Source organism: Limulus polyphemus, unplaced genomic scaffold, assembly GCF_000517525.1.
Source record: "Limulus polyphemus unplaced genomic scaffold, Limulus_polyphemus-2.1.2 Scaffold2131, whole genome shotgun sequence".
NCBI lineage: Eukaryota > Metazoa > Arthropoda > Merostomata > Xiphosura > Limulidae > Limulus > Limulus polyphemus.
In genome coordinates, this window is record NW_013667741.1 from 178818 (window position 1) to 185374 (window position 6557).

The 6557-nt window shown below is 38.1% G+C and overlaps 1 protein-coding gene across 1 annotated transcript in view; it reads left to right on the plus strand.

Moving 5' to 3' along the window:
• The window catches only part of LOC106466039 (palmitoyltransferase ZDHHC6-like), a 57983-nt gene that overhangs the window by 20687 nt on the left and 30739 nt on the right, over nt 1-6557 (plus strand). The gene's annotated exons all lie outside the window — the stretch shown is intronic.

Below are 6557 nucleotides of genomic sequence, written 5' to 3' on the forward strand. Positions count from 1 at the left end.
AGTTCTGCTATGATTAGTGTCTGGCGAAAAGCTTCAACAGATATTTCATTTGCAACATCTCAACCAACAATTTGTCCAGTTGTCAACGCTATTTTCAAGTTTTGAACAACTTGACTTTCAAGATCTATGTATCTACATGAGCTGATGTTTCCATTTGTGAACGTTATGTTTTAAAATCTGTGCAAGAAGTCAGCTAACAGATGTTTCCATATATCAAAGCTATCTTCAAATTCCAGAATGTGCTAGAATTCTGGAGCATTTTAGAATACTCAGAATATGCAAATAAAATGTGAGCTACAAGGTAAACTTCGAATATGATACATAACCTCTAATCACATTTAGCTAGCTTTACTGATTCAGTGCTGCCCTCTATATGCCAACTTTTCCGTGATCCACTAGCATTGAGGATCCCACCTAACCTTACGTGTTTTCACATGAAATTTCCGTGTTGTTGCATGCAAATGAGCATGAAACAACTCTCCACCAATAGGAGTGCAACACTACATCCTAGCACAACTGGCTCTCTCTCTATACTAACTGTTCAATTATTGATTCTCGATTTGGCACCTGTGTGTTAAGACACCTTTCATTCACAAAAGATTTCTCAATATCAACGTTTGGTTGAAGTATCTACAAAACTATCCCACTATCTATGTGGGAATATTTTTTTGTTTTTATTTTCAAACAATTCTGCCACTGCTTAGTTTATGACTCTTATTTTCCACAACATATATTGCATAGAGACAATCATTTTAACTCTGTCTAATGTTTAACATCTGGACTTTGTTCACTCTAGACAGACTACCACAATGGTGTTGGGTGCTTATTTGTCTTGACAGGGGACATGACAGCTATTGTATGGTGGGTGGTAGAGCCTTGCATTCAGCTAAGCCTTTTTCAGGCCCTCCTAAAATTCATGCCCCCTCAGGCTTCCATAATTATCTTCTGTGGGGGCATGAATTTTAGGAAGTCTTTTTCCCACCACCTAAATTTGCAAACAATTCTTCCAGTGCAAATGTGGATCTTTCACAACATTCTGCATCTTTCTCTGACTTTTCTTCTGGAATGTTAATTTCTTCACTTTCTTCTATTTGCCGTTATTCTTTACTTATCCTTCTTCAGAGTAATATCTTTCCTCCATCCCTTTATTCAAGTCCATGCTGCAGATTTTTTGGTCTCAACTTCACTCTGGTGCCTGTATGTTTCATCCTTCTCAATTGGTTATACAAATGCCTTGGCTTACAATCAAACTGAAGCCCTTTTTTTTTTCTCGACACCCAAACTATGGAGTCTCCTGCAGGCTTGAGGTACTGGTCCATTTTCCTTTTTAATTTTTTTCAAGCTCAGTTTTCTTGCCTTTGCCTTACATTCACTCCCCTTTTAGGTTATCTATTCCCCATCCATCTCATTTTCATAGCAATCCACTGTTTCCCTTATGGGTTTTTGGCAGACACATTCCTTTTTCTACATTGGCACACTCTTCTTCTTCTTCGGCCTTGTCTCTTCTCCCTTGGTTACTCTGTTGCTGGGATTTGTTGAGGACAGACATCATTTTTGTCCACGTATGTTTACCTCTCTCTAATCTCAAGGACCTTTGTCTTGCTCTTTTTCCCTCTGCTAATGGGTTTTTGGTGGAGTACCTGATTCTTTGTCATCATGGGCTGAGGCCATGCACCAACGTTTTCCTTTTATCACCCTTGTGTCCCATCTTTCCCAAGTTCCTTCTCTTCCATTTGCTGTTTCCTATCTTCTTCACTCCTTTCTGCTCCCTGTACCTATTCTCTTATCCATTCTTCCACTATCCATTGATTTTAGCACCAATAGTCTTGTCAGTGATTTTTTTGATTCAGGAACAGTAGGAGCTCATTTATATCATTTTTTGGATATACAAATTCCTTTTTCAGCTGACCATTGGAGTTACAGGTTCTATCCTTTGACTTTACCCTTCATTTTTCCTCTTCTCTCCCTCTATCTCCTGATCCTGTTCCTTTCCCTCTTTTAGGAGATCCTGTCTCCAACCAGCATCTCTCCAAGGTTATGTCAGCCCTTTTGGCCAAGTATGCTATTGAAGCACTTTCTCACCCTTCTCTGTGATTTTATTCCTGTTTGTTGTTCCCCAGTACCCAAGGGATTGACATTTAGTCATCATTTCATCCCTTCTCTATCTGTTTGTTGACTTTACTCAGTTTACTGGATGGAGTTTTCTCAACCATTGATAGTCTTTTATCCAGGGCTTTGGATAACCAAGGTTGATAACTTTGATGCTTATCTTCACATCCCATCTTCCCAGCATCCAGACTTTACCTTTGGTCTGTACATCACAGTTGAGTGTACAAGATTCCTTTTGACCTGGCATTGACCCCATATGTTTTTTGCTGTTGTTATGTAATACATGCCTTTGATCATCACATTGATTGCTTGGGATAAAGATTCCACTATTATATAAATGACTGACTTCTTTTAGCTCTACCCCAACATGACTCCTCCAACCACACTCTTCTTCTTCAGGAGGTGACTAGTTTAGGTTGGCTAATCAACCTGGAGAAGTCTCATCTTACACTTACCCAGTATCCGATTCATTTGGGTCTGTTCTTCACTTCCCATCTCATCAGAGTACAGCCTTCTTTCGTGCATTTGTGAACCATGGAGGGTTTGGTTATTACAGCTCTGTCCTCTCCTTCCCTTCCTGTGCAAAAAGTTCTCTCTTAATTGGGTTCTTGTACTTTCTTGAAACTCCTAACAGGGCTCACACTTAACGTTTTTTTAGGAAGCCAGCTTGGTCCCCAAAGCATGCATTTTTAGGGGCCAATCCTATAGCTCATTGTTAAATGTACTCTGTAGTGGAGGTTATCAGAAAAAATCACTGAATTAAATAGTGGATGTTGCATAAATTGAAAGAAAACTAAAGATATCAACATATTTTAATTTATTTTGTTGTGAACTCGTATTTCATGGGGGGGGGGGACAAAAACAAGTCAAACCATTTAATTTTTTTTTTCATATAATCTTTAATTTCTCTCTAAAGCATGGTATAAAGTAACTTTTTGTTATTCTTTAAAGTAGCGTCCTTTAATAATCAAAATAAATCATGAAGGAAATCTAGTATGCATCATTGTCAGTGTCTCGTGATGTCCGAACATCCATTTCTTGGATTCTTCGTCATTCTCTTGCACCTGCTTCTTATTCAGGACCCTACCAGCATTTGGTCTCCTTGTGTGAAGTGATCCTGAGTTCCAAAGATGGGATCAAAACACTTACTGAAGGCAAGTGGAGCATGTGATCCTGTCAGCTCCCAGACAAGATTTCAAATTGGTCTTGATCATCTTTATCTTGCAGAATCCTCTCTCTGCCTCAGCAGAGCTAGTTGGTATAAACAGCAGTAGGTCAAAGAGGCCACAGATGTTAGGTAGCTCCTCCTTAACCCCAGAGATTATAGCAGCCAATGGCTGGCCTTTCTTGCTATGTCTGGTGAAATTAATTAATGAAATAGATATGGAAAATATATCAGAGATCATCATGAGAATTGTATTATTATTCCTGTTTTTAAATCATTATTTTGTGTTCATTTAGTTATTATTTTATATCTTGCAGTGTTTTACCAATAATCGGAATAGGTAGAATTTGTCGAATTTCCTGATCATGGAAAACCAATTGCCGAGAAATTAAAAATAACACTACCCAGAACACTTTATTCACAACAGCAATCTTCTGATTTGTAAGTATGCTTACATTAGCAAATGGTCGATAACAACACCCTATGCACAGAGCTAATACACAAAGTGTGATTGCTAGAGATATACATGGACTTTTCCCTTGAAGTTCTTGGGATGATAATGCCATGTGGCTTCTTGTTACCATATTTTCACACAAGTAACTTGCGGGATATACTCATGTGGGTAATGTGGTATTTTTTGTTTGTTTTTAAGACTGAAATTTTATCTTCCCAATATTCCTTTATGTTGTTCTTGTTGAGTACTTGGAACGATTCATCAATCATCTGATAAGTGCATCTGTTAGCAATCCCAGTTATTTCTCTAGTCAAAGGACAAAGTATAAATACAAATACTTTTAACTGTATTTATCAATATTTATATAGATTACAATTGCGACATAATTAAGTGCTCACTTATTTCAAAATGAGGTTTCACTTTTAGCGTGTCCCAAAGCATCACCATAACCTTTAACCTGTGATTGCCTTTATCACATGACATAACTACAGGGAATCTGTGTTTAATGATGGTTTTATTATGTTACTGTAATGTAAAAGGATCCTTTAATTTTTCTTGTCTTCCAAAATTCTTCTGTATTGCTGGCTTGTGGGGTATACACAAGTGCAGGTAATATGTGCCTGAAAGTTTCTTAGAACACTTTTTTCCTCAGATGCAGGGTATACCAGGGAGCAGGTTATTTATGTGAAAATACGGTAGTACTGCACTGTGTATTAGCTCATTGTCTGGGAAGGTTGCCAAAGAGTGCATGACAACAGAGCAATTGGAAATTTGGAATATCCCATTATTTTTATATAGGAGGGTTTTTCAATTGTTTAATTGTGCATGTCACTATCAGAGATGTCACCATAAGTTGAAATTGGTAAACAGGTATATACAAATATTTAAAAAATAACTAACCTATTGGACAGCTATGGAACATTCCATTTCATCATTTGATAGTCCCATTATTTATGAATATGCATAGTTCCAAGAACCAACCTTAAAGTTAGTTGTGGCTCGAAAAACCAGATTGCTGATTGGTTGGATTGTTTATGAATGAGAAAAACTAGATGTTTTGGGTTTTTTGAGTAGAAAGCAAATGGTTGAAAAACAAGAATCATGAAGGTGGGTAATTGTTGTAATTGACTGCCTGTTGCACCTATAACTAATAGGGGAGTGTATCTGTCTTTATCAACAGTAAAAGCTACTATTTTGTGATTTGAACATTGGACAAAGTGATAACATGAATACATGGCCATTCATAGTGACGATGTTTGTGGATTGTACATGATTGGTGAGTGTTCATAAATTTGGGAAGATCCATTCATGAATTGTCATAAGTTCTGCTCACTTAAGAAACTCTTTGATTAACTTATGTGGAGTCAAACTTTTAATGACTCTTTTGATTTTAAGGGGCCACTGGCTCTCGAGTCCCCGCTAGTTTCAAGCCCTGCCTTATCCCCTTTGGTCATGCTCACGTGCATCTTTCACTGTGAACTCTACACAATATTAGAATTTCTGTCAGGATCTCTTTCCCAGAGTGGTTCCTAAATCCTCGTGTTTTTTCAATGGTTTTGCTTTTGTCTGGGCACTCCTCACATTGATGCCTTTACAACTTATGACAATGCCAAGTTTCCCCTATTGAAGTCTTCTGTTCTGCATATGTTGGCACTGGCAGTGGATGCATTTAGTCAGGAATCGTCCAATCTCTTCATTTGTACCTACCCGTATTCTTCTCCCTTGAGTTATCTCCTACATCCGGATCACTCCTTGTCAGGTCCTTCTGATGGCACCCTCTTGGCTGGCCCAATCATGGTTTTCTCTGCTAAGCCTTCTGACTCCCTCCTCTCCTCTTCTACTCCCTTCTAATTCAACCTTGTACTTTTTTTTTCTTCCATCCAACCATGTCATCACTCTGGCTTCATGCATAGGATTTATCCAGTTTCTTACATCCAGTAAGGACTCTCTCCAAGGTAGTCTTTTTCCTGTTCCATCCTGTTTGCCCATTCTCCTTAGCAGTTTATCAGCAGAAGTGGCTATTTATCCCTGCTGTTCTCAGCATTGATCTTTCTCACCTTCTCATTCTTCTGCGCCCCTTCTATCTGTGTTTTTCACATGGCTTTATTACCAGGGCTGGTTTGTTTCACTATTGTTGGATATCATGTGGGTGGCTCTCTCAACTACTTTCTGGTTTTCCTGATATGTCCATTTGTTGTTTTCCTATCCAGCTCTTCCCATTCTTCTAGCCTACCTGTTTGGGTCCTTAATGTTGTTCTTCATGCCCTTACCCTACCTCCCTTTGAACCTTTGGCTTCCTGTTCCTTATACCATCTGTCCCTTAAAACATATTTCCTCCTCCTTCTCAGCTGTGATTGTCAGCATTCTGATGTGTATGTTATCAATTTTTCTTGCATTCTGTTCCATTGCTTGTGTATCCTTCTCTATCTGGATCATGCTTTTCTTTCTAAAACATCAGCAGCATATAGGGTGATAGTGTTTTTACCCCTGTATATCTTCCTTCCATTCTCATCTTTATTCCTGTTCAGATCCCAATTGTCTCTGTCCAGTTCATGCCGTCAAATGTTCTGAATATTTCTCAGTGTTTTAATTGAGTACTATTGCATCATAGTATCTATCAGTGTCTGGAATGTTCTAGTAACATGACACAATAATATAACAATCACCAATTCATAACTATTGAACTACACAACTTATTAACTTTGACACTTTGATTAAATATATTGCAACAATGCCTGAAAGACTGTCTGCAGCTATTAAAGCAAATGGGGGACACACAAAATATTAACTATTTGCTGAACTCAAGCACTTTCACTGAGTTTCTATTGT